The sequence below is a fragment of the Nicotiana sylvestris genome, chromosome 8 (genome assembly GCF_000393655.2).
Source record: "Nicotiana sylvestris chromosome 8, ASM39365v2, whole genome shotgun sequence".
In the NCBI taxonomy this organism is placed as follows: Eukaryota; Viridiplantae; Streptophyta; class Magnoliopsida; order Solanales; family Solanaceae; genus Nicotiana; species Nicotiana sylvestris.
Window position 1 is genome coordinate 50,692,463 of NC_091064.1, and position 11,435 is coordinate 50,703,897.

The 11,435-nt window shown below is 37.7% G+C and overlaps 1 long non-coding RNA gene across 2 annotated transcripts; it reads right to left on the reverse strand.

Moving 5' to 3' along the window:
* Nucleotides 1-3,139: 3,139 nt before the first annotated feature.
* On the reverse strand, nt 3,140-5,039 carry LOC104232886 (uncharacterized). 2 transcript variants are annotated; one of them, XR_712470.2, is made up of 8 exons: nt 4,974-5,039; nt 4,520-4,813; nt 4,262-4,341; nt 4,052-4,172; nt 3,879-3,954; nt 3,671-3,777; nt 3,477-3,578; nt 3,140-3,336 (listed from the first exon to the last, which is right to left on the reverse strand). It is a non-coding gene; the product is annotated as an uncharacterized lncRNA (long non-coding RNA). The 2 variants fall into 2 exon arrangements; XR_712471.2 differs by having other exon boundaries at nt 4,262-4,393.
* Nucleotides 5,040-11,435: the final 6,396 nt, after the last annotated feature.

Consider the following 11,435-nt stretch of genomic DNA (forward strand, 5'->3'; position numbering starts at 1 on the left):
CGGAGACTGGTGGTAATTCCATTCACTTCATTTGAAAGTGATATACGAACTCCCGTAACATCTCGTTTTCTCTTTGTTTGATTTTGAAGACATCAGATTTCCTTGTAGCAACCTTGATGGCACTGGCATGTACCTTTATAAAAGAATCTGTCATTATGTCAAATAAGTCTATCGAATTCGGGGATAGGTTGTGATACCATATCATGGCCCCTTTTAAAAGTATTTCTCCAAAATTTTTCAACAGGACTGATTCAAGCTCATCGTCCTTTAGGTCATTTTCCTTTACACCACAAGTGTAAGCAGTGATGTGCTCATTGGGATCTGAGGTTCTGTTGTCCTTCGGGAGATCGAGCATTCTGAATTTCTTTGGGATGGGCTTTGAAGCAACATTTGATGGGAATGGCTTCTATACAAATTTCTTTGAATCTACACCTTTCAAAATCGGGGGTGCCCCCAAAATCTGATCGACCCTTGAATTGTAGGTCTCCACCTTTTTGTCATTGGATTCTATCTTCTTTTCGCCCGATTCAATCCTCTTTGTGAGGTCCTCGAGCATCTTTATGATAGCGGGGTCGGTTGATGACCCGTTGTTGCTTGACCTTTTTGGTACTTGTTCGGCTTGAGGAGCCATTTCCGGTGCTGCTGTGCTTGGAGTTTTTTGGTGGCTTTGCAGTTGAGCAATCGCCAGTTGTTCTGCCTGCAACATCTAAAAAATGACGTGAAGGCTAACCTTTTGTTCCTCCCGAGCCGGGGTTTTTTGAGCTTCTTGTTGGTTTTCTTGGCGTATACTTCTGTTAGTGTGGGAGCTTATATCAACATCTTGGGCATTGCGTGAGACCATGTCCACAAGAATTGGTTCCGTCCTCAGGGTTTCGTGGTGGTACACCGATGCTTGGAACAGCTACACCATTCTCTCCATGGTCCTAAGAACCGTTGTTTTCATGTGCATTCACTGAGTAAGATATTTTGACCTGAAATCAAAGATTCTTGGACAAGAAAAAGTGTAAAGAATAACTTGTGTTTTTCAGTAAACCGGCACAAAAACAATCACTATTATTTTTAGCCCCACGGTGGGCGCCAAACTGTTACCTTGAAAATGGTAATTACAATTAGATTTGATTTGTGGTTCTAAAAATACGTTATTTATTTTTATGCTAGTTGTTAAGCAGCGGATGCTGAGTGTGAGTTAGAAAAATGAGATAAGAGGTTGAGGATAGTAAATTATGCAAATCGAATGGCCGAGAGTCGGGGTCTCGGGCCGGCCTATGCTGGGCCTCAAGGTCGAGCTAACGAGCTTGACTGGGGGTGATTGATGAAGGACTAACAGTTTTAAGGGCCTCAATAATGACTCTTTATGATCAATGATGAGTAATAAATGAAGAACAATTAATGAAACACAATAAATGTAAGCAATAAATCAAAGAGAAAACAATGGAGAATGTTTAAGTTAGTGAGCAGAGAATGTTCTTGTTCTTGTATTGAATATCATCTATCCTTACAAAATGATAATGGCCCCCTTTATATAGGAGAGGGTAATTCCAACATTAGTACATATACATTTATTACAAAGATATGTAGCTGGTACAACTATTTAATGCCACGGTGCGGACTTGTACTAGCCTAGTAGACATGGTCAACTCTAACCATGTGCCTTGCGAATTTTCTGCTTTTCCATCATACCTACCGATTTGCACCGCCCCAAGGTCGAACATAGAAAACCCTCGGGGTCGAACTCGAGTTGTGCCTCGAGCCTTGACAAGTACGGGCTATTGAGTGTCGTAACGATCATTAGTCCGATTTTAGCCGTATACATATATATTATTATTACGTATTGGGTTGCACACCGCAGCAGGCCTTACAGGCTTTATCTATTATTATGGAATCGGGTTGCACGTCGCAACAACCCATATTGGCTTTATATTAGTGCTTGGGCTGGATCCGCCCCTCCGGAGTCTGACACAAGCAGTGAGCGCAGGTACCATACAGCACTGACTGATTGAGTATGATGAGTGAGAGTTGAGATAGTCAGAGTACTCTGAGAGTGTGAGTACATGAGTTTAACATTGTGATGCATTACATGTGACACTACATTTGGCATGTAGATAGAGAGATGTAACATCCCTCATATCAGTCATACTTGCATATTTTATCAGTGTTGAGCTTAAACTGTTAAACTTGAAAGCATGTCTAAATTTCTGTATTGTTTAAAACTGATTATGAGAGTCTCTAAGTTATTACTATCATTTTCCTGTCATATATGTACCGTTATTATCTGGATTTGGATTGTACCTTTCTAAGCTCGTCACTACTCTCCGCCCAAGATTAGTCCTGTTACTTATTGAATATATTGGGTCAGTTGTACTCATACTATACTCTGCACTTCTTGTGTAGATCTAGGTACTTTTGGGTGCGATAAAATTTATAAAGCAGGTATACATGATAAAATAAATATTTTAATTGTATATGATGTTAACTAGTATTTTCAATGGGCATACCACGTAGATTATCTAACACAAAATAGGCTCTCAACTTTAGGAATCCAGCCCGAAAAGGCAGTTCCACAACAGATCATATATGGTTAGTTACTATTATTATACTACTATTCACTCCGTTTCAATTTAGATGAGGTGGTTTGATTCGGCCCAGAGTTAAAGAAAAAAGGAAGGAAAACTTTTGAAAATTGTGGCCTTAAAAGCTTAAGGGGTAAAAGCTTTGTGGGACCGTGACATTTATGTGGTTATAAAATCTTCTCATTAAGGGTAAAATGAGGAGTTTAAAGTCGAATTATTTTCAATTGTAGAAATGTGTCATTCTTTATTCGAACATACTAATAAAGAAAGTGTGTCATCTTAATTGAAAGAGATGGAGCATTATTTTTTATGTTATTTATTAAACAAACAAGCTACAGCCTTTTGGAAGCTGCATTGTCTTATTTTACGAATGTACATAGAATGGGACTTTAGGATCCATGCCTAATCCTCATCAACACTGATGGCTTTTGATATATGTTTTAAAAAAATAACCAACCATTCAATCCTTTCATAGATTTTAAAGAAAGCTGTGAAATAACAAAGCCAACTTTGCCAATATGGTTTGATATATATACTCAGCAGTGGCAAGAACTTCATACTCAGCGAAAGAAACAAAAGTTAATTTTCATTCACTGAATACAGGAACAGTACTTCGACTCAGCTCAGCAGAGCATTTAGCAAAAGACTACTTAAAAAAGTTTCATGAAGGGGACAAGGCGCAATCTCTAGCACATGGGTATGGGTCGATGTTTTGATGGAACCCTGCTCTATCAAAGTACCAATCTGCAACAGCTTCCGCAATTGTCTACAAGATAAAACGTTACAACAAAATTTGTTATTAACTCGTGAATTAAAATTACGAATGATAGACACACATGATAAATCCAAAAACAAAAAAAACACATGTATTCAAACATTATATGGATAAAACAAAAGGAAGATTACTTTATTTATAAGTACTCTTGGAGAGGTAGGACTGAACCAGTAATTCGTCCATACAATTTCGCCGTGGTAATAACAAGAGGTTATGAAATAACCCCTCGTAACCTATATTCAATAACAAAAAAAAAATGAAACAAAAAGAATTAAAGCAGAAGCCATTACTTATATAATTGGAAGGTATGTATTATTAATCCAACCTTGAATGATCATACGCTGGCTAAATGTGCAGTTACTTATAATGTCTCTTGCAATTCTTCCAGACATGCTGAGGATCGAGGTATTTAGGAACCAAAATGTTACTAACCTGGAATTAGTATTTTGATTATCAAAAGGAAAGAGATAGATTTTAAAGAAAGCATACAAAAAAGAAATTAAAGGAAAGAAACCGGCATTTGTATCGTTGACCTGCCAAGAGTCAGTGTGAATTGATTATGAAAAGTGGAGTCTGAACGAATGGAACAACGTTTCAAGGGAAAAAGCACTGTACCATCATTAAGGAAAACTAATGTTACTTGAGGGCAAAAAAATATAGCACAAGGAAAAGTTTTTTGTTTCCAAATTAAAACTTAAATTCTTACCAGACTTGGTTCCATTATAGAGGTGCAAGATGGAGGCAAATTCTTAGCCGATCCCTCAAACAATAAGAAACAGAAATATTAAAGCAACATCTGACTCTAACTCTATTCCAATTGTAAAAGTCTGCCAACTCATGCGTTTACAAATTAGTAGCCGCTAAAATACGAAGAGAAAAAACAAAGCAAGAAAATAGTAATATTATATAGCTTCACCTGGATTACTTCTGGGATCGTCATGAAGAATTCCCGAAAATGTGACTTGTGGTGGAAGCATCTTTGTGGAAGAACCTAAGCTGGTATTTGAACGATATTAGCAATCAGAGATACTATAGCACCAACACCGCCCTAACAATACGATTATTTTTTTTCAAAAGAGTTAATAAAAAGCAGAATAATTGAAGATTTGGCAACTCGGTTAAGATAAAGATGAAAAGAAGATGAATAATAGAAGAAGAAGTAAATGTAACAAACATCAACGACGATGATCCAGCTGCGAAGTCCACTACCATATCCCTGATCAAGATGATATGCCGGGGGGCTCCCATCTAGGCACAGTGTTGGTGACTCGAAAACAAATAAATTACTAGTTAGTATACATGTGATTCTGTTGCTTAATGTATTGTGCAGTCAAGTATTTTACCTGCGCCTTCAGCAGTGGCGCTGTGAAGTATGGTGATGTTCACTTTCAGTTCTTGTGGTTGTTGGGCCATAATAGCTGTCAACATTGCTGAAGATGCTAGCAAAGCTAAGAAAAAGGTTACCATCCTGCAAAACAAATCAATTGTTGGTTCCCGGCTTATATTGCATATGTAAAAATTCCTTATGTGAAAATCAACATTTGTCAAGAGAAACAAGGCATTGCCAAATTTTAGTTAAAACAACGAAGAAAGAGATGCAAAGACAAAAAGGATGAAATAATTAATACATTTGGTCTTCTTAGAAAGGCTGGTGAGAGAAAGCAAAAGAAAGGAGTTCTTTTTTACAACAGAGGCAGAATACATGGCTATTACAGATGCTGTGAAAGAGGCAATTTGGCTTCAAGGATTGCTAAAGGAGCTTGGTGTTGAACAAAAAGGTATCACAATTTTTTGTGATAGTCAAAGTGCTATTCAATTAGCGAAGAACCAAGTTTATCATGCAAGGACGAAGCACATTGATGTTCGGTATCATTTCGTACGAGAAATCATAGAAGAAGGTGGAGTCACGGTGAAGAAAATTCATACTACAGAGAATCCTGCTGATATGCTGACAAAGGTGGTGACTGCGGTCAAGTTTCAACATTGTTTGGATTTGATCAACATTGTTGAACACTGAAGATTGAAGATGAAGACACAACCAAAATTTGTTATTGAGAGAGAATTGAAAATGTGGAATTTTGCCAAGGTGGAGATTTGTTGAAGTTTGGCAAAATGCCAAAGTCCCACATTGGTTGGGAGTTAAGTTTGGAGGGGATTTTTCCCCTATAAAAGAAGGCCTAATGTTTAGGATTGAGACACACCTCTCATTTGCCTTCTCATCTGTTTAAGGCATTTGTATCTTCTCTCTTTAGTATTATTTCACTTGTATTTTTGGAGTGGAATAAAATATTGGTTGTGTCCGAGGAGTAGGCAAAATTAGCCGAACCTCGTAAATTCTGGTGTTTCCTTTATTGTTGTTTTATTGTCTTATTTATTATTTGGTGGTTGTCATAATTTTTGGTATAGTAGTTGTGACTTATTCACACTATATACATTTGGCTTCCGCAACAATTGGTATCAGAGCCAAGGTACTGTCTAAGTATGCTCTGTGGTTGCAGCATAGTCTGATCTTCCACATCAGAAAAGATTTATCTTGGTAACTGAGTCAAGGTTCTGTCTGAGTATGCTCTGTGGTTGCAGCTTAGTCTGATCTTCCACACCAGAAAGGAAATAATCTTGATTTGTGTCGTCAGCTATTAAATAATATTTGTGTCAAAGATGGGAGACAATAAACAAGAAGAATCTACATCAAGTGTCAACAATACGTCATCATTGGCATCTTCGCTTATGACAAGAATTGTGTCAAATGCGAAATTTGCGGTCGAAATATTTGACGGGTCCGGACATTTTGGGATGTGGCAAGGCGAGGTTCTAGATGTCCTTTTTCAACAAGGGCTAGATCTGGCCATTGAAGAAAAGAAACCAGATGTTATTGGAGAAGAAGATTGGAGAATTATCAACCGTGTTGCTTGCGGTACCATTCGATCCTACCTTGCTAGAGAGCAGAAATATCCATACACAAAGGAAACTTCTGCAAGTAAATTATGGAAAGCACTGGAGGATAAATTTTTGAAGAAAAACAGTCAAAATAAATTGTACATGAAGAAGAGACTGTTTCACTTCACCTATGTTCCTGGTACCACGATGAATGAACATATCACCAGTTTCAATAAGTTGGTTACAGATTTGCAAAATATGGATACAACTTATGATGATGGTGACTTGGCCTTGATGTTGTTGGCGTCACTTCCTGATGAGTACGAGCACCTTGAAACTACTCTACTCCATGGAAATGACGAAGTTTCTCTCAGAGAAGTTTGTTCGGCTTTGTACAGCTATGAACAAAGAAAGCGAGAAAAACAGAAGGGCGGAGAAGGAGAAGCACTATTTGTGAGGGGTCGTCCTCAAAATCAAACGAGGACAAAGAAGGGAAGATCCAAGTCAAGATCCAGACCCAGCAAAGATGAATGTGCCTTTTGTCGAGAAAAAGGGCACTGGAAGAAAGACTGTCCGAAGTTGAAGAATAAGGCCAAACATAACAATGGAAAGGCCATTATGGATTCAAATGTAGCTGATTGTGATGATTCAGACTTCTCATTAGTTACAACAGAGTCATCAACATCATCAGACATATGGTTGATGGACTCGGCTTGTAGCTATCATATGTGTCCCAACAGGGACTGGTTCATGGAATTTCAAGAAGGAGAATATGGAGTCATCCACACAGCGGATAACAGCCCTCTTACCTCATATGGCATTGGTTCAATACGATTAAGGAACCATGATGGAATGATCAGAACATTGATAGATGTTCGATATGTACCGGATTTGAAGAAGAATCTCATCTCTGTGGGAGCCCTAGAATCAAAAGGGTTCAAAATCATTGCAGAAAATGGAGTGATGAGAGTATGCTCCGGTGCACTAGTGGTAATGAAGGCTAATCGGAAGAATAATAATATGTACCGCTATCGTGGCAGTACAGTTATTGGGACAGCGACAGTAACATCCAGTGACGACAAAGAGGCAGAAGCAACCAAGCTATGGCACATGCGCTTGGGACATGCTGGAGGAAAATCCTTGAAAACTCTATCAGATCAAGGATTGTTAAAAGGAGTAAAGGCTTGCAACTTGGAGTTTTGTGAGCATTGTGTCAAAGGGAAACAGACAAGGGTTAAATTTGGTACAGCGATCCATAATACTAAAGGCATTTTGGATTATGTACACTCTGATGTTTGGGGTCCTTCCAAAACACCTTCATTGGGTGGGAAGCACTATTTTGTAACCTTTGTTGATGATTTTTCTCGAAGAGTGTGGGTGTATACAATGAAAAACAAAGATGAAGTGCTGGGAATTTTTCTCAAATGGAAGACGATGGTGGAGAATCAAACAGGCAGGAGGATCAAGTGTATTCGCACAGACAATGGAGGTGAATACAAAAATGATCATTTCAATAAGGTCTGTGAAAATGATGGCATCGTCCGACACTTCACTGTTAGACATACACCACAACAGAATGGAGTGGCAGAACGTATGAACCGGACCTTGCTGGAGAAGGTACGGTGTATGTTGTCCAATGCTGGCTTGGGCAAAGAATTTTGGGCTGAGGCAATTACATATGCATGTCACCTCATTAATCGTCTACCATCTGCTGCTATTGATGGCAAAACACCATTTGAAAAATGGTACGGAAAACCTGCTGTAGATTATAACTCTTTGCACGTGTTTGGCTCAACTGCATATTATCATGTGACGGAGTCAAAATTGGATCCAAGGGCAAAGAAGGCTATTTTTATGGGAATTACTTCTGGAGTCAAAGGATATCGCTTATGGTGCCCTATGACAAAGAAAGTAATATTCAGCAGAGATGTTACCTTTGATGAATTTGCTATGGTAAATAAGGTAACAGAAGATACCAAACAAAATGAAGGTGCTTCTAAGCAGGTGGAGTTTGAGGGAAAATTTATTTTTCCTACACAAGAAGCAGAGGAGGAAACAAATGAAGATTACCCTCTGGAAGGAGAGCCAGTAGAGGAGATTCCAACTCAGGAATCTCAACAACAACTTGAATCAATAGCAACCAGCAGGCCAAAAAGAACAATAACGAAACCTGTTCGTCTCATAGAGACGGTTGCTTGTGCAACCTCAATTGTAGCTGATGATGTTCCTACTACTTATAAAGACGCTGTCCAAAGTTCAGAAGAAGATAAGTGGAGGATTGCCATGAATGATGAAATACAGTCCCTTCATCAGAATCATACATGGAGATTGGCCAATCTCCCGAAGGGAAAGAAAGCAATTGGGTGCAAATGGGTATTTGCAAAGAAGGAAGGATTTCCTAACCAAGTAGATGTTCGCTACAAAGCAAGATTGGTGGCCAAAGGATATGCTCAAAAGGAGGGAATTGATTACAATGAAGTGTTTTCTCCAGTTGTAAAACATTCCTCCATTAGAATTATGTTGGCTTTGGTAGCACAATTGGATTTGGAACTAGTTCAGATGGATGTAAAAACTGCGTTTTTACATGGAAACTTGGAGGAGGAAATCTACATGACTCAGCCAGAAGGATTCAAAGTTGCTGGAAAAGAAAATATGGTGTGCAAACTTGAAAAATCGTTGTACGGATTGAAACAATCTTCTAGACAATGGTACAAGCGATTTGACGAGTTTATGTTGCGGCAAGGGTACAAGAGAAGCAAATACGATCATTGTGTGTATTTGCACAAGCTTAAAGATGGTTCCTTTGTATATCTTCTCCTATATGTTGATGATATGTTGATAGCTTCCAAGAATTCGGAAGAAATTGATAAGTTGAAGATTCAACTGAAGAAGGAGTTCGAGATGAAGGATTTGGGTGAGGCAAAGAAAATTCTTGGCATGGAGATAATTAGAGATAGACGTTCAAAGAAACTCTGTTTATCTCAAAAGGAATATTTGAAGAGAGTACTTCAACGTTTTGGCATAGATGACAAGACTAAGCCAGTTAGTACTCCACTTGCTTCCCATTTTAAGCTAAGTACTACTATGTCGCCAATGGATGAAGCTGAACGAGAGTATATGTCAAAGGTACCATACGCAAATGCTGTTGGTAGCTTGATGTATGCAATGGTTTGCACAAGGCCTGACATTTCACAAGCTGTTGGAGTTATTAGCAGATATATGCACAATCCAGGGAAGGAGCATTGGCAAGCTGTGAAGTGGATTCTACGGTATATTCATAATACTGTAGATGTCGGGTTAGTTTTTGAGCAGGAAGACAATCAGTTTGTAGTTGGATATTGTGACTCAGATTTTGCGGGTGATATGGACAAACGAAGATCAACTACTGGTTATGTGTTTACTTTTGCAAAGGCACCAGTTAGTTGGAAGTCTACTTTGCAGTCAACAGTTGCTTTGTCTACAACAGAGGCAGAGTACATGGCTATTACAGAGGCTGTGAAAGAGGCAATTTGGCTTCAAGGATTGCTAAAGGAGCTTGGTGTTGAACAAAAAGGTATCACAATTTTTTGTGATAGTCAAAGTGTTATTCAATTAGCGAAGAACCAAGTTTATCATGCAAGGACGAAGCACATTGATGTTCGGTATCATTTCGTACGAGAAATCATAGAAGAAGGTGGAGTCACGGTGAAGAAAATTCATACTACAGAGAATCCTGCTGATATGCTGACAAAGGTGGTGACTGCGGTCAAGTTTCAACATTGTTTGGATTTGATCAACATTGTTGAACACTGAAGATTGAAGATGAAGACACAACCAAAATTTGTTATTGAGAGAGAATTGAAAATGTGGAATTTTGCCAAGGTGGAGATTTGTTGAAGTTTGGCAAAATGCCAAAGTCCCACATTGGTTGGGAGTTAAGTTTGGAGGGGATTTTTCCCCTATAAAAGAAGGCCTAATGTTTAGGATTGAGACACACCTCTCATTTGCCTTCTCATCTGTTTAAGGCATTTGTATCTTCTCTCTTTAGTATTATTTCACTTGTATTTTTGGAGTGGAATAAAATATTGGTTGTGTCCGAGGAGTAGGCAAAATTAGCCGAACCTCGTAAATTCTGGTGTTTCCTTTATTGTTGTTTTATTGTCTTATTTATTATTTGGTGGTTGTCATAATTTTTGGTATAGTAGTTGTGACTTATTCACACTATATACATTTGGCTTCCGCAACATTCACATGAATTCGTCATGCTATTTGGCGATACTTTTTATACAGCTACTGGTGTAGTTTAATATGCTATTATCAAGTTTTTAACCATTCTTTCGAGATAAGCAGTCAATGATTATTACATAAAGTTAAATATAATTGTTGAGTATAACTTTCATACAGTGATAGTTTAAAAGAATTCTTGCACTATTAGGACCTAAATAATAACTACTGGTATTGTCCGAAAGTGAGATCATTAATCTGGACAACAAATGAGATTGCATGCTTCAACATGTTAAAACATCATGTTAGTACTATACAAATTATTTATAGTCAATGTATATGATTAAATTAAATCCATTATATGTAGGGTGACCTAAGTGTTAATAACCTTTACAGCGTGAATAGAAATTCATGAAATTGTAATGGTCAATAAGTAAAAAATATCTAAGAAGAAAACAACTTTTCACCAGGTTGGACAGAGCTTGCAAACAAAGAGACATAATCTTTTATTATATATTTCATGATATATCCATTAACAGCACAATCAAGGTGGTCAAATAAAACCACACTCTGGCATAAGACAAACCTTTCTTTAAGTTCATGCGGCTTAATCCAAAAAATAATTTTCAATGTCATTAATTTTATATGACAGGTCACAAGCAACCGATTCAATCCGAAAGATATAAATTTTTGTAATTAATGTGACGTGATAGAGAAGTAAAAAATAAATTCAATGATAAATATTACTCCCTCTGTTTCAGTTTATGTGAACCTATTTCCTTTTTGGTCCGTTCTAAAAAGAATGAACCATTTTTAATTTGGTAACAATTTAGCTTAAAGTTACAACTCCACCCTTAATGAGAAACTTTTATAACCATACAAATATTCTGAGCCCCATTTGGATTTGTTTAGGACCACAAATTCCAAAAGTCTTTATTTTTTCTTAAACTCCGTGCTCAGTCAAATATGTTCACATAAATTGAAACGGAGGAAGTAATAAAAATAAAACA